General features: G+C 34.6%; 1 long non-coding RNA gene across 3 annotated transcripts; it reads left to right on the top strand.

Annotated features, from left to right (window-relative positions):
* The first annotated feature begins 8,289 nt into the window (after positions 1-8,289).
* On the top strand, positions 8,290-19,295 carry LOC120280521. Of its 3 annotated transcripts, XR_005542345.1 has the most exons (4): positions 8,290-8,584; positions 9,402-10,304; positions 10,385-10,530; positions 11,905-12,154. It is a non-coding gene; the product is annotated as an uncharacterized LOC120280521 (long non-coding RNA). The 3 variants fall into 3 exon arrangements; XR_005542344.1 differs by lacking the exon at positions 11,905-12,154 and adding an exon at positions 19,106-19,295 and having other exon boundaries at positions 9,402-10,530; XR_005542343.1 differs by having other exon boundaries at positions 9,402-10,530.
* Positions 19,296-26,291: the final 6,996 nt, after the last annotated feature.

Raw genomic sequence — 26,291 nt, 5'->3', positions numbered from 1 at the left:
AGTAATTGATGGTATGAAGCACTGAAGATAGGGAACTACGGAAGTTGGGATTTCAAAAGAATATGTTGTACTTACAAGTTGGGAGTTCACACTTTTTAGTTGCCTTTTTTGGTAATCACTTTTCAAGGCATGAAGCTGCTACTTACAGGTTCACTAAAAAATTAGTTACTGGTAGAACTTTACCTGATGGGATGTGACTTATTTGACCTCTGATAAGCCTTTGTTCATATATTGCTCATGATCTACTGGTAGTTATTAATAAATTACTCTCTGAAATTCCTTTTTTTACAAGTTTAGCACATTGTTGACCAAGGGGCAATGGAGGCATGCTTTAATTAAATTACATGTGTGGCAAGATGTGATTTATGAACATTTGTCTTTTATGATGTGGGTGATGCAAGCACTTTTTTTTTAACTTTCATGTGAAGTCCAAGTCTAGCCATGTTAAATTTTTGGTGGTCCATCTTTCTGCAAACAACTTTTCAGCTCAGGTAAGTACTTTAGAAGTGATCTAAGACATTATTGTTTAGACTTCATTATCTAAAGGAAATTTGCGTGAAAGACAGAGGTTCTTATCCTTATTGGTTTGTTTGAAGACTTTGCTGATAATGTTGTACACAAATTTTACAAAATGTATGATATTGACAAAAAACCACTCAAATTAGAATGCCAAAAATATCTTTGGAAGATTAATTCCTTGTAGAAGTATCAATAGTCTGCCCTTTAGTAATCTGATTCATTTATATATTTGCTTTCAATAAAAGGAAAATATTACAAATAGCTATCTGAAGATATTATGCATGCATCATTAAAAGTATGGCTAAGTTTTCAGCCAGTTTCTATTGGGCTCCTACACTCAATTTTTTTCGAGGGAGATTTAGGCTTTCATTTTGGCATGAATTCTTTATAGGTTCAATTTTATAATTTGCACTGGATGCAAACTCGGTTCATGCATATACTAGAGGGTTGATTAGAAACCTCCAATAAGATAACCTTCCCTTAACAGGAGATAACATGGAGTTGTCTAATTTATCTAATTATAAATGAGGCTAAACAAACAATAGTCATCTAAAAAACATGTGATCAAAGGAGTTGGCAAAGAGAATCTTAAGATTTCTGTTGGGATGTTGTCATGCAAAGGTCTGGCAGGGATTAAATTTCATGAACCTTTAAAAATCTTTATTAAGCAATTGGCTTCCAAAAGTATGAATTATGGTCTAAGAATTCAAAAATCACTTAATTGTTTTAATATCAAATGCATAATTCAAGTAGTGTGTTTCTATATGCCTTTCCATTCTGTTCAAAATTTATAAACTAAGTTGTTTCATGAAGTACTTAATTAATCTGTCAGAAATTCAGCATAATTACTGAAACTATGTGAATTGGTGAATTCTATGAAGGCTGTGTTTTTCCTAAAGAGATTAAAAAAAGGGGGAAAACTATATTGCATCACTAAACCTTATGCTACTATACATTTCTATGTAAGCAGCCAGAACCCCATCCCATACCATCCAACTAGCATGAAAAATGCAAGTCTTTATGTTTTCCTATGCTTTGCCATCAGTCTTCTCAATTTGTTTTGAGAAGACTTATTTAATGATGATGGTATTGCTTTTTTTAAGTTGGCAATTGTGCTAAAGATGTTGTCTGAATATTTACCTTCATTGTGCAGGAATAAGTTTCATCAGACGTCCTTCCTGAGAATTTTCTTTCAGCAATCAAGAACACCGACTACAGCATAGTATGTTTCCTCAAATCCAATTGGAAATTCTGTTAAAGGAAATAGTTATAGAAATATTGTTAAATGCAAATGGAAATAACTTAAATTTTTCTGAGAAAACATTGAGCAAAGTTGATTGAGATTAGTGCCATGTGATAATTTGGAATGGAACTTCTTTATATGCTATCTTAACTATGAAAATCAATCTCATATGACTGAGATTGGACCACGATACCATTCCACCTTTGATTGTCAATGTCCACTTCTTTAATTTGCAAATAGATTTACCAAAGCCCTTTATTACAATCTGTATCTAGGTCATAGTCAATTGTTCCCATTTCCTATGAGTAAGACTATTGAGAATTAAGATAGCAGATCCTGGTGCTGATATGTCAAAATTAGTTTCTCAAGCCAATTATGATATCATTATGAAGAATTCCTTTTTTTTTCCAGGTTTCTTCTTACATTGGTGTTTCTATAATGTATGTCAGTTGAATTCATTTTTCTTTAGATACAGCATGGGAAGTTGAGGACATAACTATGCCTTCTTCTTGGGTTTTGTAAAACAAGAATATGTCCTATATTCTGTTTGGACATCAAGGTAACACAGATAAGATATTGTGGTCCTATATAAATTATTAAAAGAAAGACAAAAATTTAAGTTGACATATCTTCTTATAAAGTAGCATTAGCTAAGGAAAGAAAATTAGTAATTTGACAGCAGCTACACATTGCGTACAACCAAAGAAAACAAAACTATGGAATAACAAATTGTTTCACATGCATGACAGTTTCATTTCCTTTACTAAGAATATTGCTCAATGATTAATCAAATAGTTTGGTTATCTGTGTTACCTTGTTGTCCAATCAACCAAATATTATGACCTTAATAAGATTGTTTTGTAAATAAAGAGCCCTTTATGCGTAACACAAATTTAAGCATAAAAGTATACCTTGATGAAGTTTAATAGTTCGTCCTTCAATGTTTTTGGCACTTTATGCCAACTCTCGTATTGAAGACCATCTTCTGGCTAGATTGAGTGATCATTCCTAGGAATGAAGAGAATAATTGTGCCTCAGGCCCAATTTGTTATCCAAGCCAGTTTGCACTGACCAACACTTTCTCTTTTGGAGGCAGCGCCCACAACTCCTTTAAAGTTGTTTGTCCTCTTCCTTTATGGCGACCTGCATTGTCAACTACAACAATTCATGTGTCCATTTGTTAAGACAAAATGGTTTAATCCATTACTTAATAAGTTGTATTTGGAAATCAATTGCACAAAATACCTGTTTTTACATTTACCACTCCACTTGTATTTTCAAGTATATTACCATGGTCTTGGTTTTCATCATCTCCATTACAGTTTGATTCAGTATTTGATGAATGACTTGAGGTGCGAGGTTGAGCATCAGGCATTTGAGCATTTGAAATCTCAACTTCATTAGTTATAGCAGCATTGCGACTAGTATTTGTTTCAGATTGGATTACTTTCATATCCTTCAATTTTGATCTTGGCATCTTGATGTTGTCTACATCACATCATAATGATAGGTATACATCAAACAGGAATAAATACTAATCTGTAAATGTCCAAGTTAACGAATTGCTCTAATTCTTAGCATATGATATTTTGCTGAAATTATTAGGTACGTTTCATGTTTTTGTAAGGTTATCTATTAAACCTGACATGGCTTTGTCTATTCATGCTTATGCAGGAAGGTTCCAAGGTTCAGGTAGTTTCCAAGGAATTTATCGTTTGCTTGCTCTGAATTTTCCTTACAAAGAAGTTCGAATGATGTTTGCGTAGTTTAGCACCTCACAACTCTGTAGAAGACGAGAAATACATGAATGAAGAAGTAATAACTCCATCATGGTTCAATTATTGGTTATATACTTTCATCTACATATTGATGACAATGCTACAAGTCTGTAATCTAAAATATCTAAATCTTTGACTAACTCCATCACGATTCAATTATTGGTTAGCTAAGTTTACATAGGACAATGGAATGATATTATTCATTGAGCAATATTCTAATATATTAATATAATTTGATTAATTATTTGATGCAGGGAAGAATACATGTGAAACAAAACCCAAGAAGAACAACGATAGGGCGAGGACACTCCGATCTCACTCCCCACCCATCCGTTCTCCAATCTCTTATGCAACGATAATCTATTCTTCACCTGATTCCCAACTCTTTTTCTCATCTTTTTCTTACCAAGAAGAACAACGATAGGGCGAGCACACTCCTTCATTTGCTTGCCGATCTCCTCTAGCAGGATATCATGAGTGAACCTCTGCTCCTCCATGGCTCCATCCCTCAATCCGCTCACCCACTGCGCCTCAGACCATGCCCACTTCTATTTAACAGCTCTTCCCCGCAGCACGAAATGCCCAGCAAGCCGACACTCTGACATTTGGACAATAGCATTTCACCTCCGTCATGAGAGCCAGGCTCCACTATTGCCAGTCGGACCTCTACCAAGCTGTGTTGATTACCAGTATGGGAGCAAGGCTCGACTACTGCAGTCGTCAAAAGTAGCAACTCACTATCAACACCTAGAGCCACTTGATGATACATCATCTCCATCTCGTCCCAAGGAGACTACTCCAATAGAGCCAACAACCCATCTTCATCCTCCACCTCATTACCAAACGTCCAGGGAAAATCTCTGATTTCATCATGAGCGGAAGACGAGATACCAACTGCATATTTGATCTTTTCGTTGCACCTTAACTGAAATCCCTATGATTACTAATTTTCTTCTTCCAGAAAACTTTCTTTTTTTCTAATTTTCTTTTTCTCTCTATTTTGTTGATTTGTGAGTATCTTGTTTTAACTACTCAAGAATTACCTGTTATTAATTTCTCAACTTAAATGAATAGTTTTATGCAAGTCTTTCAAGCTTTTTTGAATTGTTTCCAGACTAATATGTTGATCTTGATGCCTTTATTACAATTGGAATTTATGTTGATTGATCATTCATTCCTTTTAACAGATCAAGTACTATACTAGAGTAATGGCTTGGCAATTGAGGGTTATTCTTTGGAGCTAGCAAATATATTTGTTCAAGATTTGATTCAGATATTTTTTTTTTCTTAGTCATGATTCCTGGTTATCAAAGTATATACTGGAACCCAATGAGCTTGGGCATAATGGGCTGGAACTTATAATTTCTGAATAAAGGGTTTCAATTTCTTCGGTAAAAAAAACCTTGTGCTGAATTTTAGATTTAATTGATACTAGTTTGATTAACCAATGGTGTTTTCTCATTTTTTTTATTTTTAACACCAACAGAATTAATTAAAGAAGATACTCCTCCGTTCCTTTTTATCTGTCACAAATCCATGTTCCTTTTTATTTGTCATTTTTATTTTTTATTTTTCAAAATTACCCTTAACACTCTATTCAATTCTCTTCTTGAAATTAAATATGAGAGAAAAATGTGAAGATATAAATTAGGGGTAATTTTGGAATGATAACTAATTTTATATAAAATTTTGTCAAATAACTAAGTTTCTTAGTATGTGAGATTCAGTTAACCACGATAGATAAAAAGGACCGAAGGAAGTATATTAAGTATGCACTAATTAACGTATGCATGCACGCCTCCAGAGAGAGTAATCATCTTTCCAAGAAGCATTTCTTACGAATAAAGATGGCCACGTATATTCAACATATATATATATATATATATATATATATGGAGATAAATAGAGTTCAATGTTTATTCTCTAATAGAAACAAAGTGTCTTCTACTTTAGTAGTCTAAAGCTGCCTTGGGTTATGATGCTACATTGTTACCATGACTTGTCCAGTAGGAACATGAATTCCTAAATATGCACTCGCAATTGCATCCATATAGTCATAAGTAAAATAAATAATATTATTTTTTATATTCTCCCCCTAGTGGTTATTTTAGAATTTATTTGTCGTTGAATAATGTATTTTTTTTCAATAGTAGAAGAGCTACGATTTCAATCTAGTTGTAAACTAAAATCATGCCAAAAAAAAAATATATTTTTAGTATTATTATCATTCATATATATATATATATATATATTTCTATTATATAAAATTTTTTTAAAAAATGCTATTATATATGGTATTTCATATATAAAAGCTTGAATACTATGCATAAAAAGATTTTAAGTGGAAGAATATAAAACGAACTATTAAGAAAAAAAATAAAATTAGTATCTTTAAAAATAAACACAATGTTTTTTGAAGAAATAGGATCATTATGTAGAAATCTAATAAAAAAATTTCAATAACTTCTCTCTCAATATAAACATCAAGATTATCAATAAGATACTACACTGCTCGAATTTACTTGTTATTAGGTGAGGACACACAGGCTGAATTATCAATTCCCAACCAGTGTGCACGTCATGTCACTGATTATATGGTGTTTGTCACATTTATAAATAAATAAATAAGAACAAAGAGACGGGGAATGAGATGAGAGAAAAGTAGCTAGCGTTTTTCTATTTTGTTTAGTTAATTTATAATCAAACTCTAATTATAATCAAGTTATTTTTAATTTTTTAAAATATTTTTTTTATTTCTTTCTAATCAAACTCTTATAAAAAACCGATTATTATCAAACTTCAACCAAAAAAAAAGCTAACTTGGCTTTTCTTATTTTCAAACTTCAATAAACTATAGATAATTAGTTTAATTTAAAAATAATTTTATAAACTCTTTATTAATTTATTTATTTATTTTTACATAAAATTTTTAAAAATTTATGTATTTATAGGTTAATCCTCTCGGTCTGTATTTAGATACTTTAGTTTGCTTTCATTATATTTTTAAATAGCAATTATGTTTTTAAAAAGATAAAAGTTTTAAAAATTTCCAAGTTAAAAAAAGGACTAGTTTTCTATGATAACCTGTAAGCCATTCTTCAAAATCTGACATTAAAATTTTAGCACATGTTTAAAAAAAATAAAACACTAAAAAAATGTATAGAATACATATACATACATATTTTGGGGATATTTGTAAATTTTCGTTTGCAAGAGTCATTGAATCAACATCCAACAACTTTGAAAACAAAGTCCTTGAAAAAAAAATAATTCACATACAGATCAAAAAGCAGTTGGTGAAAGGAAGATTGATGAAAAAATCAGCTACCTATGTTAATTAATGTAAGATTTGCACTGAAATGGCTTCAAACTAATACAATTAGGGATGTATTTGAGCAGAGCCGTTCGTGAGCGGCTCAGTCTATGGCTCAATAAGGGGTCGTTCGTGTTCGGCTCATATTGTAAACGAGCCAAGCTTGAGCTTCATTTTCAAGCTTGATTAATAAACGAGCCAAGCTTGAGCAGCCGAAAGCTCGACTCATTTTGGCTTGCGAACACGGTTTACGAACACAGCTCGCAAACAAGCTCATTTATAAGCTCAGTTGTGAGCTCGTTTATATATATATATATATATTACATTAATGTATATATATATATTACCTTAATATATATACATATATATATATATATATTAGGTGTATACGTGACTATGTCATTGTTGTCAACTTGAGTCACACATATAGGGCTGTAAACTACTATTTAAAGGCTCAGCTCGTTAAAAGCTTGGGTCAGCTAGTTTATTAAGTTAAATGAGCTCGTAAGATAAACGAGCCAAGCTTGAACACCACCAAGCTTGGCTCATTAAATCTTGTGAACAGCTCGTTTATTGTATAATTAAAAGTTCATTTATAGTATCATTTACAATTTTATTTGCAACAATCATTAATATAATCATTTATAGTGTCATGAACAAACTTATTTACCAGATCATTAATAATATTACAAAAAGAAATTATAGATAGTTACATCACAATGTTTATTTTGTTATTGTTGTAATTATTTTTTAACTTATTTAATGAAGATTTTAACAAGCTTGAACTCAAGCCTTAATGATTCCATAAACAAACTCAAATTATTCCTTTACGAAAATGATCCTCAAACTCAAATCAAGTTGAGTCGCACTTGATAATGATTCATTAATAAACTTTAAATGATAATTTACAAAATCCAAAAATGGGAAATTAAAAAAATAATCAAGCCTTAATCATGCTAATGAGCCAAGTCTAAGTTTCAAATTTTCTTGACAAGTTGAGCTCAAACATGAAGCTCGAAATAAACTCGGTTAGAGCTCGAGCTCGGTTAAAATAATAACGAGCCAAGCTTGAGCCTGAAAAATGAAGCTTGAAGAAAGCTCAGCTCATGCTCGATTAAAATAGTAACAAGCCAAGCTTGAACAAGGCAAAGCTCGTCTCGGCTCATTTACAGCCCTAAGTACAATACACACTTATACACACACATATATGTAAGCATATGCTCTAATTGATAAGGTTGTCATCTTAATTTCTAAGGGCATTCTAAATATAGTGAAATAATATGATCCAATTGAAATATTACCAATAAAAATTGGACTTAAATTTTAATATCATCCATCTAATTATATATTTTTAAATTTATTAAAAATTGAGTTCATACATATAATCTTTACTATATGGAAAACATGCTATAAAGAAATATTTAATTTATAATAGCACAAGTTAAAACACACACTACCACTTCCAATATGAGCTTGCATTATTCATCGCCGGATTCGAGGCCTCACCACTAGAAACCGTGCCCACGTCTCTCTCTTTGAAGACGAGCTTGACTCATCCATCGCCGGAGCCAGAGTTGTACTACTAAAAACCGTGCCAACAACCTTTGCCTCCATCGGAACAAAGCCATCCAACGCCGGAGCCAGGGCTGCACCACTGGAAATTATGCGATTGGCCTTTGCCTACACTGGAATGAAGCTATTTATCACCGGATCAACATAATTGAACTGTAGGTACGCATGATTTTATTGCCCTTCCAATTTGATGATCAAATTTGGGGATTTCTGGGTTGTTTTAGCTATTGGAGATATAGAAAGCTTCTTTCGCAATCAGTCTTGATATTTAGGGATTTCTTTGTTTGTTTATGGATGCCATTGGAGATATGTATGTTGGATTGATCGTTCATAGATAATCTTCTTCTTGTTTGTTTGTTTGTTTTTCCTAGGTTTAAGTTATTGTGTAATTTGGTGATCGAATTTAGGATATTTCACTTGTCTTTGGTTTGATCGATTGGTGAAATATCAGGGTTTGATGTTTCTTTGAATATAGATTGATCTTTGATGCCCCTTATGGCCTTATCTCTATTGTTAAGATTCAGTTTTCATCGTGATTTTATTGCTTTTTATTTTGGATATTTGTCTATAATTCTTTTAAAATGTTTGTAGATTTTGCTGAAAGTAGTTCTTATTTAATAGACATCCTTTTTCATTGTGTGTTTACAAAGCATTGCTTGTCTTGTTAGAATTTATAAGAGATTTTTCTAGCAGTATGAAACGGCTGAATGTCTCACTAACACATAAAAGCTTGTTGAATTATGGGGTCATGTTTGTTTTGTTTAATTCTTTAATTTCCTTTTTTTTATATATTTTATTAACATTATGAAGCTGGCAAAAGAGGAATGCTGATCACATTTATTTTGTTGATCATCATCGTTAGACCCACGCTTATCTTTTTTTAATTATTATTTTTTAAATAACATCAAAGTTAATCTACTCTGTTTTATTTTAACTTTGCTAATATATGCACAACTTCTTGATTGTTATCACGAAGATATAAATTAAACTTCAAAACTTAAACAATGTGCGAGCGTACGATGAGGCGGATGCAGCAACGAGGCAGAAAAGGGCAGCGGATGATGAGGAGATGAAAAGAGTGTCTAGTCTTATTCCAGGTTGTGCATGCATTGCATGGCATTGTCCCAGCTGTAAGACCACTATGGACACTGCCCTTTGATAGGACTTGACCCATTTCCTGTCAGTCCTTCGCTCTTCGCTGGGTATCACTTGCTCTGTTTATAAAGGTTATTAGTTTTGTTCTTTTATTCATCAAATGTATAATTGTATATTATTCATGGAATTGTGTTGATGATTTTACTTGGAAATGGAGTTTAGTTTACTTGAAGAATGAGAGCTAATAACAAATGGCACTCGGTATGTATGCTCCGAGAAGTATCATACTTTTTCATAGACAAACATACTTTTTTATAAAAATGAATGATTCCAATCTAGAAAAGATAAATCAGTAGAGTTTTTTTTTTTCCTTTTCTTTCTTTTTAAATGTGCATATATTACCAATGTCATATATAATTTTACTTGTATTAGAAGAAAAAAAAAGATGAACAAGTTCACAAGTACTTCATCAAAACAACAAAAACCTTATCTAAATCCACCAACTAATTAACCTTGGATAGGCATTAATTTATTAGGAACTTCAATAGAAGTGATGGTCAAAGTTTCTCTGTATTATTGTCAGTCAAAGCTAACATAAAAAAGATCTTCACAAGCTTAGACTTTGGTCAATCTTAAGTTGTGTTCTCAGTTCATTTCTTGAAGGACTTTGTTGCAGTTTGCATGGCTTTTTGTTCTATCACCATTGTTATCAATTATCAGAGAAAAGGGTTATGATGGAGATGCAGCTATGGTTAAGAATACTAATGGAGAAGTAATTATCATAGTTAAGGAGCTGAAAACCGAAAAAGATGAGTTTTTGAATACTCCTAGTACTGAATGCATTGCTAACTTCTCAGATTTCAGTTGCTCCTATTTATCAGGAGAGCTTAGAGTATGCTTCTGCTGTGGAGGATCAGTCATCAGAAACTGCAGATTCTGAAATTCGGATTTTGACAGAGCTTGTGACAGTCTTACATGTTAATCAGACAGAAGCTATGGACAAAGATGAGGTTTGTAATTTAATTTGCATATTATTAGTATTATTATTTCTGTTTCTTGTTTATTTTCTTTTAGTATTCTTGATTATTAAAAGAAAAATCTCTTATAAATTCTAACAAGACAAGCAATGGATAATATAAAAAAAAAACTACATCAGATATGTTAGTCTTTACATAAAAGCTTTTCATCAAATAACCAAATTATCGGATGAAAAGCTTTTGATTGGAATTATCTGATATGTTAGTCTTTACATAAAATACATCAGAAAAGAAAGGAAATTAAAGAATTAAACAAAACGAACATGACCCCATAATTGATAACAATGCAGATAAATTGGTTATCTGATTATTGAAAAGCTTTTCATTAGATAATTTCATTATCTGATATGTTAGTCTTTACATAGAAGCCTTTAATTTTGATTGCATAACTTCAAGTATGTTCATAACCAAGAGATGCATGCTCATATAAATTGCCTTTCCCTGTGGCAGGAATATGCTTAGCCCAGGGGAACAGAAATTTCAGTTGATATTTTTAGGCATTTGGTTATTTAGAACAATACAAATTTTATTAAGTACGAGTATTCATACTTAATGATGATATGCACCACTTTCAGAACAGGTTTAAAGCAACCGGCTTTTTTTTCTTCTCGCACTCTCTACTGCATATCTCTCTCTCTCTCGCCAAGTTCTTGGTTTGTTGTAAAGGTACCCTTATTTTTGGAGCATAAATCTATCCTTGCATCTGTTTCTTTGAATTTTTAAAGGGAAAAAACAAAGCTGGAACTTTAATCCTCTGCGCCTACTTTGCTTCTTCAAAGAGTTAATTTTGCTTATGGATGATGGTGATTTGGTGCTTATATTTAGTTCATTTTGTACTTCCTTAAGGGTATGAGAATGTTTAGCAATGAATAATATCTGGTTTTTGTTTTTTGAAGTTATTTTAATTTAATATTTGGTTTTCATTGATTTTGGGTGATGTTCAATTTGTTTCAATTCGATGGATGCAGTCTAAAGTGCTTGGTAAATCAGACAAGTCATAGAATGTATATTAGTTTAAATTCTAGTGCGCAAACCTGAATATCATGTATTGTTGTTCTCCTCAGAGTTGGATTAGATTAATGTGAAAGATTCTAAATTTGTTTGTCTAGTTAGTCATTACTTCAAAGAAAGGAATAGAAAGTGCAAAAAAGATGCCAATTTTTTTTACGTTCTCCTCTTCGTTAGCTCTTGGTATTTGCCAGTGTGGTGAGAACTGGCTTGTCTCTATTTTTCTTATTAGATCTTCGTATTTTGACCTTCCTTCCCTTATATATGTGTTTGTTCTACTACTATACTCACTGAACTGAGGCAAAGTGATGATCCTAAATATTTTTCTCATTATGGTAGTTGTTAAAGATGGTGCTTTGGGTTTTTAGCTATGGCTCACTGGTGTGAAACCCTGGATTTGACTTTGATGAAAGGATTGTTGGTTATATCAAGGACTATAGACGGGTGTTTAATCTTGGTGAACAAAATAATTTGACAATTTAGTTGGTTTCTGATGCAGCGGTATACTTGAACCTGTTGATTCGCCTTCGAATACCGGTAACAAGTTGTCCAAACCTTGTTGATCAAAGATAGCCAGGAATTGGGAAAATAGCACTAAAAAAAGAGATAATTCAAAAATTTACCAAAAATAGTAAATTCTCAAATATCAGTAAGAAATAAAAATCTAACAAAATAAAGATTATTGCCACAAACGGCTCACAAATCAGAGATTTCTATCCTAAGATATATGAAATCAATTATTACTAAAAACGGCAAAATTAGGGTTTTGGAGGCCTAAACGATGGAATTTAGCCAAATTTTGGTATGACTCACATACTGGTGACTTTTGATCCTTGACCCGTTTCCAATCAAATAGACCCGGTTGAACCATAAAATCCTGTCGCCCGCCAAATTACCAAAATGCCCTTGCATCGTACTTCTCCATGCACGCACATGCCACGTCGTCTATACGCCCGTTATCATTCTCCCTAGGTTGGAGAGAATTTGCCCTCGAATTGTCGTCGTCAAAAGAGTCACTATAATAGGGTATCAAGTGCTTGACATTAAAGACATCAGCCGTCCGGATGTGGTTGGGGAGCTGGAGCCGGTGTGCATTAGAATTGATCTTCTCAATGACCTCGACGGGCCCAATTTTCTTGGCCTTAAGCTTGTTGCACTTTGCAGCTAGAAAGCGCTCCTTGGACAACACAACCCACACAAAGTCTCCAACCTCAAACTCAACATGATGGCGCCGCTGGTAGGCATACTGCTTGTAACAAGTGTTGGAGGCGTTCAAGTTCTGAGAATGGTCTTGTGAATGTTCTGTAAGCTCGTTACGAAGTCAGCCGCTTTCCCATGGATCCGAGTCTTCACTGGTAGGGGAATCAAATCGAGGGGTCCACAAGGAATTGCCGAGTACACCACCTGAAATGGACTAAACCCGGTACTTCTGTTTGTAGCATGGTTGTGAGCAGATTCTGCTTGACTCAATCTCACATCCCACCCTTTAGGATGATCCCCCACAAGACAACGAAGCAAGTTACGCAGTGAGCGGTTAACGATTTCAGTTTGTCCATCCGTCTGAGGGTGATAGGCAATGCTAAGGTTAAGTCGAGTGTTCACCATCTTCCACACACTTCGCCAAAAGTGGCTAAGAAACTGTGTATCTCAATCGAAGACAATTGAGGATGGTAGGCCGTGGAGGCGGTAGACATCATAGAAGAATAACTGGGCCACATTGAAAGCATCCGTCGTCTTCTTGCAGGGAATGAGTGCACCATCTTGGAGAAACGGTCTACCACCACAAAGATAGAGTCGTTACCATGCTGAATACGCGGCAGACCCAGCACGAAGTCCATACTGATGTCCGTCCATGGTTGAGAAGGTACGGGCTATGGCATATAGAGGCCAGCATTAGTCGCGCCCCCGTTGGAGATCTGACATATTCGACATCGTTAAACAAACTTTTCAACATCCTTACACATGCCTGGCCAGAAGTAGGAAGACTGAATCAACTGGAGTGTTCTATCCCTCCCCACATGGCCTTCACCGTGCAGCTCTCTGATAATTTGCACCCGTAAATTGCAATCTGGAACACAGAGTTGGTTTCCCCGGAACAAGAAACCATCCTGGAGTAGGAAATTTGTCCGTTTTGCAGCTTGTACATCTAGGAGGATCTCCGAGAAATATGAGTCAGTCACAAACAAATCACGAAAAGAGTCAAAACCAGGTACCTCGACTCGCAATGTGACTAGAAGGTTGCTTCGCCTACTGAGTGTGTCCGCCACATGGTTAGAGACCCATGTTTTATACTTCACAACAAAGGTAAATTCATCCAGAAAGTTCACCCATCATCCATGGGAGATGACACCTTATCTTGTTGATGTATCCGTCGTAGGGCGGCGCGGTCTGTGTACGGAATGAACTCCCGATGAATGAGGTAATGCTGCCAGCGCTTGATAGTTTGCACCACAGCATAAAACTCGACGTCGTAGGTGCTGTAATTCAAGCGTGCTCTCGACATCTTCTCACTGAAAAACGCAACAGGCCGACCTTGCTGGCTCAGGATACCTCCAATGCCAACCTTGGACGCGTCTGTGTGCAGCTCAAATGGGTGGGTGAAGTCAGGAAGTGCCAAGACAGGGCCGTTGGTCAAGCGGTCTTTCATCAACCGGAAAGCAGCCTCGGCGTCGGCAGTCCATGTAAATTTGCTGCCTTTTATGCACTCAGTCAACGGTGCCATGATGTTGCTAAACTGAGTGATGAACCGCCAATAGAAGGATGCAAGGCCGTGGAAGCTTCGCATCTCGGTTATAGTTGTTGGAGTCGGCCAATCTTGTATTGCCTTGATCTTGGAGTCGTCCACTTGTATACCTTCCCTTGAAACAACGTAACCCAAAAACAGTACCTTGGGTGTGAAAAAAACACACTTCTCCTTTGTCGCATAGAACTGTTGGGATGTAAGAGTGGTGAGGACATCCCGAACATGTACAAGATGTGCCTTCTCATCGGGGCTATAAATGAGGATGTCATCAAAATATATGACTACAAATTTGCTAATAATTGGACGCAGGAGTTGGTTCATGACCCTCTTGAATGTGCTAAGGGCATTGGAAAACCCAAAAGGCATCACCATCCACTCGTACAACCCTTAACGCGTCTTGAACGCTGTATTCCACTCGTCACCAGGGCGCACACGAATCTGGTGATACCCGCTCTTCAAGTTTAGGCGCGTGAACAACGTAGCCCCGCTAATCTGGTCAAACAGATCATCTAATCGAGGAATAAGGAATCTATACTTGATAGTGATTTTATTGATGGCCCGATTGTACACACACATGCGCCAAGTGTCGTCTTTCTTTGGTGTCGATAAAGCGGGGACCGCATATGAGCTTATGCTCTCGTGGATATGTCCTTTCGCCAACAGTTCTTCTACTTGACACTTAGTTCTTCATGCTCCCTCGGACTCATCCGGTAGTGTGGTCGGTGTGGTAAGACAGAGCCAGGTTGGAGCTCTATCTGATGCTGTACATCCCGTAGGGATGGAAGCCCCCCTCCCCCCCTCCGGGTAAATCTTCAGGGAAGACTTCTTGGAACTCATCAAGTAAAGGAAGAACGATTTCCGGTATTTTTGGCGTCTCCAAGCCTTCGGTGATTGTCTTCCCGAGCAAGACAAAAGCACTGCCTGAATCCTGTAACTTCCTCCCAAATGGCGCATAGGACAGCAAGTTGGTGTCAGTGGCGATTGGTGCTTCCACGGGATTGTTGGGCACCAATACTATCTTCATGCCGCTGTAGACGAAGCTATAAGAGTTTACGCGGCCATCTTGTGTCACCTTCCAATCTTATTACCAAGGCCTGCCCAACAATAAATGACAGACATCCATAGGCACAACGTCACACCATACTTTATCTTTGTACTTTGGGCCAATTGAGAAGGCGATCAAAGCGCTCTTGCTAACCATAAGTTCGCCACCCCGCTTGTTCGGCGTCGAGTGTCGCTCAGTGGTGATATTCATCTTCTCTACTGCTTCGTCAGAGATAATGTTCTCACAGCTACCTGCATCAATCACAAACTTGCATACCTTCCGAAGGGTAGTACAGGTGGACTGGAAGATGTTAGATCGCCACCGATTATCTTCAGAAGCCTTGGGTGTCAAGCAGGATCTTCGCACGACCAAGGTCGTACCTACGTTAACTTCAACAATCACCTCATCAAGGATATCTTCGTCAAATACGGGTAGAAGAATGTCTCCCGTATCCCCTTCTTCCTCGGCAAGCATAATTCTCTTCCTGCTTTCCTGCAATCGGCCTAGCGATGCCCCTTTTCTCCACAACTGAAACAATGAATGGTGCTATTGGTTCCCCTGGTCATGCTAGGTCCTGTGGAACGCACCGCAGTAACCCCCCCTCGGGCTGGTAGGAGAGGGAATCGGACGACCTCCTTCATCTGTTCCCCCAGAACTTAATGGAACTGAACGCCGTTGTTGCCGCTTAATAATCAAAGCTTGCTGATGGGCTGCCGAGATGGAGACTGGGTCGAACAAGTTGACGGTCTCCTGGATCTGGGTTCGCAAGCCGCCAATGTACCTCGCCACCAACTGATCTATTGATTCTTGAACTTCGTTCCGAGCCAGCAACGGATAGAACTCTGTGCTATACTCCTCCACGGTGCGAGTTCTTTAGCGTAGATTATGCAATCGGCTGAAAATTACGCACTGGTAATTGTGGGGTAAGAAATTGGAGCGCATGTGTTTTCTTCATCTTCTCCCACGAGTTAATCTTGTCTTTCCCCAACCTGCTACAGTTGAGCTTCAGTTGTTGCCACCAACCAGTTGCACGGCCACGCAGCCGCGTCGCCACTGTGCCACCCTTCTATCATCCAGAACCCCTTTGAACTCCAAGATCTCCTCGACAGTGGTCAGCCAGTTAAGGAATTCCTCCGCTTGTAGTCCACCATGGAATTTTGGAATATCGACCCGTATGCCGAATTCCCAACGCCTATCTTCATCGCGGTAGTGTCGATTGTCACTCCCACGATCTTGCCCTCCTAGTCGCCCTGCCAGGGAAATGTCAGCAAAGTAGCCATTGTCTTCCTCAATGGTGCCTTCGCTTCCACTCGGATGCACGCCCTTGATTGATGCGACCCATCATTTGGGTAATCCATTCAATTAGCTCATCCATCATCCGCTCCACCCGACAGTCTAAGAGGCGGCCAACTCGCTGCTCAAATCTAGCATTGTCCTCACGATCATAGATCTCATCCATCCTTTGCGTAGGGAGACCCACACCTCATCCTCGCGGTGGCATAATCGATTCGGCTCTGATATCAAACTAATGCAGTGGTATACTTAAACCCGTTGATTCGCCTTCGAATGCCGGTAACAAGTTGTCCAAACCCTATTGATCAAAGATAACCAGGAATTGGGAAGAGTAAAATCTTATTACTCAAGAAAATGATCACAAAACTTATTTTCCTCTTGCCCATAGGCTTACATTAAATAAGCAAAAATAGCACTAAGAAAAGAGATAATTCGAAAATTTACCAAAAATAGTAAATTCTCAAATATTAGCAAGAATTAAAAAATCTAACAAAATAAAGATTATTGACACAAACGGCTCACAAACCAGAGATTTCTGTCCTAAGATATAACGAAATCAATTATTACCAAAAAGGGCAAAATTAAGATTTTCGAGACCTAAACGATGGAATTTGGCCAAATTTTGGTATGACTCACGAGTTTGTGGGACACAAACTCGTGACTTTTGTTCCTTAACCCGTTTCCCATCAAATAAACTCGGTCGAACCATAAAATCCCGTTGCCCACCAAATTACCAAAATGCCCTTGCCTCGTACTTCTCCATGTACGCACATGCCACGTCATCTATACGCCCGTTATCAGTTTCTGTTCTAGAAACATGTTGCTTATTAAAAGGAATTCACGTTTTGATTCTTCTGCAAAGCAAGCATAAACCACAGGGGCACTCCAGAACATCCAGCTAGGACCTGCACCTTGGAGGCCAAGAATGGGGCCAAGAATGGGGCAATCTGTGTAAGTAGAGTTTATGAGGTGATTCATTTGCCTATATCAAAGCTCAATGCCTTTGTTTTTTTCTGAACTATATTAATGAAAAAGAATTTGTTAGCATTCTGCATTTTTGTAGTATGATGGTGAATCTTCTTGCATTTAAATTTTTTAATTCCATTTGTCTATTAGAGTGAAAACAACGAGAATTCAATAGAGTGCCCACCAAACAAGGTTTGACGTAACCTCTACTGTGAAACAAGAAACCAAAGCTCTTAAAGAATTGGTTTTTTTCACTTTTTCTAATTCTCTGATCTTTAGTTTCATTCTCTTCATTTAATTCATTCTTAAAACTGGATGTGTTGTGGCATTTGATTGTGAGCTGATTTGATTTTGCTCACATTTCATTGCGTCCTATGCTTTGCTTGCTTTTAGGGTTTCATATTAGAGACTAATTATTGCAATTTCTTTGTTTTAATCCTACCTTTCTTACTGTTGTATAGCATTAGTTAAGGTTATCTGGCATTGTTCCTTTCGTGCACTGTTAAATGTTGTTTGTTTGAGAGATATTTGGCAATATGGAAACATGCTTTATTTTAATTTTGGTGTCTTATATTAATGGAATCTCATATTATTCGGCCTAAATTTTGATCTTTTTTGAGACATGCATCAAGGATGGGCTTTTGTGTATCATTAAGTTTGCTTGTTAAAGACCTGGGCATCATAGGTTTGTGTAGAGAAAATTGTCATTTTGCTTGCAGAGAGATAAGGGTGCAATTGCATACAACGAATCCTCCATCTACCTCATCTGTACATGTAGGAGCTTTTTTGCGGCAGGTTATTCTTTTCATATTTCTAATTAGTTGGTTTCTTGTCTGTTTGATTTTTTCAAGCCTTGGCACCATCAAGTTTGTTGTTAGTTGTTTTTGTTTTTTTTTTCTCTTAAAAAAAATGTTATCTTTGCATTTTGTAATGTGAATGCCAAGTATGATAACCTTACGCCTTTGCTTACTGCTCTCTGCTTCACTTATGTATTTATTATGCTTTATTCATGGTTCATTCAGCTTCACTTGTTGATTATCTGATAATTAGCATGTTGTTTCTGATTAAGTAACTTAAGAGGTCTGACAAATTTTTTTCAATCTGAAGCAAGTTGGGTTCTGTGTAGTCAGTAGGCTTTGTATATTTTGTCAACTTTGGTAAAAAGGTGCATTTTATAGAACTATACATGAGATTTTCACATATGCATCAATATATAGTAATGGTTATACCAACGTCCAACATACCAATATCTCGTCAGTAAATGTTTTTAATTTTTGATAGTTTTGATGGTCCATTGCTATATACAATCCATAGCTACAAAATTTGTCCGTTAGCATATAGAAGGTATATAGAAGAAGTTTTACCAACATAAGAATATCTGTCAGTAAATATCTGTTGCTATAAACAGGTTATAGTTATGAAATTTGATTGTCACTATTGACAAGTGTGCAATTTATTTTATTTTTTTATTTTATTTTTTATTTTTTATGCAGTGGTTGCAATGGTGGGTGGTGAAAGGCAGCGTTTGAGAGGGCAAAGAGGACCTTTTTAATTTCCGGTCCGGATTTAATTCGGATCCAAATCCATTTTGTTAGGATCAATTAGATGATTAAATTTTTGTAGAATATTTTAATTTTAGTTTACTTATTTTTAAATCCAGATCAACATCTTGGGTGAAAAACAGAAAACTGACAACAATTAGGTGAAAGGACTAAGTGTGTGTTTGGATGGAAATAATGGTTTCCCTTACACATTCCCATGAATGTGTTTGGGAAACTTTTTCGGGGGGTCACCATTACCCTTGGGGGGTCACCATTAACCCCTGCAGGGTAATGAAGTATTTTCCCATACTGGGAGGAATGATTCATTCCCCCTACAAAATTACTATTACGCTCTTGTGAAACATGAAAATTACTATTATGCTCTTGTGAAACACAAAATTACTATTATGCTCTTCTGAAACATAAAAATTACTATTATGCCATTGTGTACACAAAATTACTATTATGCCCTTGTGAAACATAAAAATTACTATTATGCCCTTGTTAAACATTAATTAATAAAAATGAAATATATTTATGATTTAATTATTTTATAAATAATAATTATTTAAAATAAAGATTATTAGAAATTAACTAAAAAAATTCTAAGTATAGAATGTAAAAATGTTATTTGAGATAATTATTAATTTAAATTTAATTAATAATAATAAATTAAATATTTACGTTTTCATTATTTTAGAAATAATAATTATTTTAATAAAATATTATTTGAAATTAATTAAAAAAAATTAGTTATAGAATGAAATTAATTATTTGAAATTAATTTTTAATTAAACATTAATTAATTAATAATAATGAAATATTTATCTTTGATTATTTTATAAATAATAATTACTTATAAAAATATCATTTTTTATAGCAATTGAGGAGTGAGAGTAATGGAAGTGAGGAGTGGAGGATTGAGAATGAAGAATATGTTTGGTTGATAATGTACTGAGTAGTTCTTTGGGATTGAGAAAAGTAAAAGAAGAAAAAAATGATAAAATGATATTTATAACCTTTATAACCTTAAATTTAAATATATCATTATTATTGGAATAATTATTATCAAAATATTTGTTAATATCATTAATTAGTTATTAATTAACCATAATAAATAACTAATTACACTTTTTAAATGTTTATTATTATAAATAACTATTTAATTTTAAATAAGAAACCTAAGTCATAATAACTATTTAATTATTATTATTATTAAAATTTAACAATAAGTAATTTTCATTTATGAAAACTTAAAAATATTATTATTTATAATTAAATATTAAAATTAAATAGTTCACTTTCATTACTATTCATTTTATCTATTATAAATAATATTTAAATTAATTATTTCATATTAATAATTATTATTATAATAAATAATAATTAAATATCATGATTTAAATAAATGAATGAAAAGTCAAGGGATAAACTTGTCATTTTATGTTCAATGAATCACACTCCCTCTACAATCCCCTCATTTTTGAGAGGATTGTGATTCTCCCATCATTTCACCTTCTTTACTCCTTAATGCCACCTCCACTCCCATTGATGTACATCTAAACATGGGGATAGTAGTCATTCCCACTCCAATGCTTGCATTCAAACAACACTAAAAATTAATATTATGTCTTGTTAAACATTAATTAATAATAATTAAATATATATTTATGATTTAATAATTTTATAAATAATAATTATTTAAAATAAAGATTATTAGAAATTAATTAAAAAAATTCTAAGTATAGAATGTAAAAATGTTATTTGAGATAATTACTAATTTAAATTCAATTAATAATAATAAATTAAATATTTATGTTTCATTATTTTAGAAATAATAATTATTTCAATTAAATATTATTTGAAATTAATTAAAAAAATTTAGTTATTGAATGAAATTAATTATTTTAAATTAATTTCTAATTAAACATTAATTAATTAATAATAATAAAATATTTATGTTTGATTATTTTATAAATAATAATTACTTATAAAAATATCATTTTTTATAGCATAACCCCACTTTTTCTTTTTCCCATTCCCAATGAACTATCTCTCCAACCAAACACCTTTTTCATTACCATCCTCTACACATTCCTTTTCCTACACTTTTATTACTTCATTCCCCCTTATTCCATTACTGTTATCCAAACGCTACCTAAGATTTTCAATTGGAGCAATAAAGGGACCTTTAGTGGACAAATAGAAATAGAAGAATTAAAAGAGCACTTTTTGTACAATAGAGGGACTAACGAAGGGATTATACTATTTGAATTTAACTAATATTTGAATTTAACTAACTTATCTACAAAGTAATCCACTACTGATATACATATCTACTCAGTAACTAACTTATCTAAAATGACTGGAAAATGATAAAAAGGCATGATATTTATAAATCAACAAGAATCAAAATAACCAAAATGCCCCTAGAGTTGTAGTTAGCTCACTAGGGTAATCGGAAATAATTTTGGAAAAATCTCTAAATAAACCGAATGGGCGTCCATATCCACCTAACCCCTAAAATACCCTTACTAAGATATGTTGGCATCACATCCCCCAACCTAAATAACTTTTGTAAAATTTACTGACACGTGAAACTACTATTTTGCCCGTAAAGCATCCTAAAATATATCTTATGATTAGGCTCATCTCGAGGCTAGGTATTACTATATTAAGTACCCCAACGCTCCTTATGGAAAAACTACCAAAACCAAAACCAAAACCATGTCTTATTATCTCTATCAGCCTTCCTACCATTGTGTCTAACACTTTCTCTAACACATAACCAATATCCTTTATTAGGCTAATAAGTTTTTGAGTAGCACAGTGCTCTTCTTCAGAATGACACTTGGGTGTTAGTTCCATTTCAGAATTCCATAAACATTGTAGATTGCAAGTATGCCTACAAGATCAAATTAAAGGCTAATGGAACTGTGGAATGTTACAAAGACAAGTTGTCTTCCAAGGGCCTACCCTGATAAAGTGTGTGCCAACTTCATCGATCTATTAATGCTCTCAAACCAGCTCCTTTATCATGGTTTGGTCATTTATGGTAGGCCTTGATGACCTAGTTGTATGTGTTCCAAGACCAATCCATCTCACTTCATCTATTTCTAATATATGACCGAACTATTTAATTTATTATATGTTGATAGTATTTTTATTATAGGGAACACTCGGCCTATAACAAGTAAGTTATTACCACCCTCTTCTTAGAATTTACAATCAAGGACCTTTGGTTTCTCCATTACTTCCTTGGTATTGAGATTGTTCCTCATGGCTCAAGGTTACTACTATCCTAGCAAAAATACATCCTTCAATTACTTTGATGGACATGCTTTTAAGATGGCAAACTAATGTCAACACCACTGTCCATACCCATGGCTCTCTCCACTTCATTGAGTTCACTATTTTCTAATCCAACGAAATACATGCACTGACCTACTAATGATCATTGGTCCGCTGTCAAAGGTATTCTTAGGTACCTATATTGAACCTATGCTCATGGACTCTACCTTTGCATGAGTCCCCTCTCTTCTATGAGGTCTATTGTGATGCTGATTAGGATACCTACCCCGATGATCGAAAATCCACAAGTAGCTTTGCTATTTTTCTTGGGGCCAACCTAATCTCCTAGACCTCTCATAAATAATGTACCATCTCCCACTTCTAAACTGAGTTAGAAAACAAAGCCCTCACTATTACGGTTGCCAAATCTCACATAGCTAAAATCCCTATTTTTAGGAGCTTAGTCTCCCGCTATGCTCTTCTCTGATCCTTTAGTGCGACAATCTTGGGCCACTTATCTTTCTACTAATCAAGTATTTAATACACATAGCAAACATTTTTCACAAAAAGGCAACACATCGTGATTTTCAGGTCTAGTTCATTTCTATTGATGTCTAGGTTACAAATATACTTACTAAGACACTTTCCGCTTTGGGTTGTGGCATTCTTCTATCAAAGCTTCATGTTGTATCCCATCTTTAGCTTGCGGGGAGTATTGAGATATTTTAGGCTTGATTATATTTGATTATTCTTTACTTGTAATTAGCTCTATTTCCTTATGTAATTAGTTCTAGGGTTACTAGTATTAGGGGTGGCAAAAATCCGGGTCCCAACAAAACCGGGTCCGGATAACTACTATTATAAGTAACTAAATTAGATGCCTGAACCAGGCCTGGTTTTGAATCCGGACAAGTGTGACTTGCCTAGACTCGGTTTTTTTCAAACCGGGTTGTCCGAATATCCGAATTTTATTTAAATCTTGTAATATACATTTAAAATTAATTTAAATACTAAACTATATACATTTAAACCCGGACATTTAATATACATTTCAATGACAATCATGAACAAAGGCCCGGTTGTCTAGATATAAATGAGAAATTTAAAAATATATATAAGAAAAATATGGGCTTGGGCTTTAAATGTATAAGAAATCATAAACAATCATATATATATATATATATAATCATATATGGGCTTGGGCTTTGAATCATGAACAATTATTTAAATACTAAACTATATTTAATTCGCAATAAAAAAACATGGCCTTGGGCAAGTGAGCTTAACATTATATATATAAGAAATTTAAAAATATAAAAGCCTGGTTGTCGAATTTCTTGGGCCGGACCATTTAAATCCGGACAACAAGACTATGTAGGGATCCTGCCCATATTACTAAAATTTTTATCCAAATCCGATTTATTTAGGGCCAGACAAAATTGGGCCGGCGGGCCCAAACAAATTATTGCCACCCCTAACTAGTATTATCTATATAAACACCTTGTAAATCATTGCTTGGTATGTGAAGGATATTCAATAATTAATTTTCTCAGATGAAAGCTTGCTAAAATTTAAACACTTCTTTCAAAAATATAATAACTGCTACAATATCGAGCCACAATAATGGCTACCTTAGCTACAGAAATGGGTTGCATTATATATAGTAATGGGCTATGGGGTTGAGGCAGCATAGCAAAAAAAGATTCAATGATAGAAAAAGAAAGAGAAGCATGGTGTTACTTCTTTTAAAAGGGAGCAAGTAGAAACTTATACAAAAAAAAAAACACTCAAATGTTGAAAAGTTAGTGGATGGCCTCCGTATATCACATCTCAAAAAAAAAAGTAATGTGATTGGGTTGCCTTTATCCAACCCAGCTCAAGGGTAAAACCGAAAATCAAAAGTGGTTAACAGTCAGTGTTAATGTGGAGGATGAAATGTTAAGTTAATTGAAATGAGATGGAAATGAGTGCTTGTTTATACATATTTGATATTATCATTTTATATAGATTAAGCATGTTTTTCCTAAGTTACTACACTCATTTAGTGTGTAATTCATTCTTTCATTTAGCTAGGGCATAAGAGAGGCATTTGCAGAAAAAGAAAGGAAAAAAATGGTATTATGGAGCATTTCTACAGGATTTTTTCAAGCCATATATCAATACATATAGCCCGACAATTTCCACATGGCGTGTGTGCCACTTCTAAAAGGTTTCATGAAGATTTTCAATCACCAGAATGCTACAGGGGCAGTCACACTCTCGTGTACCCAATCATGTACAATTTTCAAAACAATTCTCCATGTTTCTAAAGGTAGAGCCACACCATCAATCACACAACCATGTGCTGGGTCATGTACTATAGCAAAACATTGTATCAAAAACATTATAGCAAAAGTATTGTAGCATGGTAATGTAGCAATGATAGTAATGTACATGATCCACATCCATGTAAGTAGGTGGTGTGTCCACCCGATATCTGACTATAAAAGCTTGATGCTATGGGTATGAAGGAAGCTTTTCTCTTAACCTTTTAGGCCTCCTCTTCATTTCTTTCTTGGGGTTCTTGGCTGCCCTTTGGCAATGATTTTAAGGATTCTACTGCACATCTTCACCAAGGGGAAGCAAGCAAAAGAGGAGGAACTTAGTTGAAGTTCCAAGTCATCAAAGGAGTCATTTGTGGAAAGATCCCGGTGGCATCACCGATGAACCTTCAGAGATGTCATCTATCGAAGGAGATCACGAGTCTAGAGGGAGTTTTTATATTTCTTTTTATGCATTTACATTCCTTGGTGTTGTATAAGTGTTCTTCTCGTATGAGGAACTAACTTATTTTGGTATTTGGACTTGGTTAAATCTTAGAACTATTTATTTGTATGCTTTAACTTTTGTCTTTTAATTTGAGATTGGTTTTGAGTTTCAACCTTGTGTTCTGATTGCTGTGTAATACATTATAGCGAGATCTTGATTGCACTTTTAAGCACTCTAGTCAAGAGTTGAGAAACCCACTATAGTTAGATTTACAAAGGTTGAAGGGAGTAGAGAGTGAGCTTTAAGATAAAAGATTTGTCCCTTTTCTCTCCAATTCAATTAACCCTACCTCCAAATTCCATTGAGCATAATACAATCATAGGCATCTTAGTGAAGAGAGAGATCACCGCCGAGGCTTATATGGGATTAGGAGTTGGTTGCCTTGAGAAAGGGATTAGCCTAATCTAAGGAATTTGGTTAGTCTATATTGGGGTACCCAAAGCATTCATGCAATCATAGGTGGCTTTAGTAATGATAGAGATCATCGTCAAAGCCTTATATGGGACTAGTTGTCAACTGTCTTGAGAAAGCAATTGACATGTTCTAGGATACCCATGACTCAAACCATCTATGCTAGAATTCATTAATTAAGACTCGTGCTTTAGCGAAGTTCTAGGGGATTCCTTGTCCGAACACTCTCTTCTTATGTGTGATTCTCCCTTGTGCGCCAATTGCATGCAGTAGTTGTCTAGGCTTATTTGTGTTAGTTTATCTTCATTTATTTTCACCACTCATTATTATCACTAGACAATTTCTCTTGCTTTGCATCTGTTTTTTATAATCTTAAGAGTTTTAAGCTAATATTGTATACAAAAGTACAATGGAAATTATGATTAAATAACTCCATATAATGGAAACTATTGATATATGTAATTTTGAAAAGTCTCATAGACATTTATTACACAAACAAAGAAGTGTAATTAATTTTTTTCAATTATTATTACTATATTTAATTTAACAAAAATTGATTGACAAGTTGCTTCTTTTCTTCAAATTATTTAACTAATGGTAATAATATTATAAATTATATATATACTAT

The sequence above is a fragment of the Dioscorea cayenensis genome, chromosome 17, assembly GCF_009730915.1.
Source record: "Dioscorea cayenensis subsp. rotundata cultivar TDr96_F1 chromosome 17, TDr96_F1_v2_PseudoChromosome.rev07_lg8_w22 25.fasta, whole genome shotgun sequence".
NCBI classification, from domain to species: domain Eukaryota; kingdom Viridiplantae; phylum Streptophyta; class Magnoliopsida; order Dioscoreales; family Dioscoreaceae; genus Dioscorea; species Dioscorea cayenensis.
Note: the sequence above shows the minus strand (reverse complement) of the source record. Positions and strands in the feature narration are given on the sequence as shown.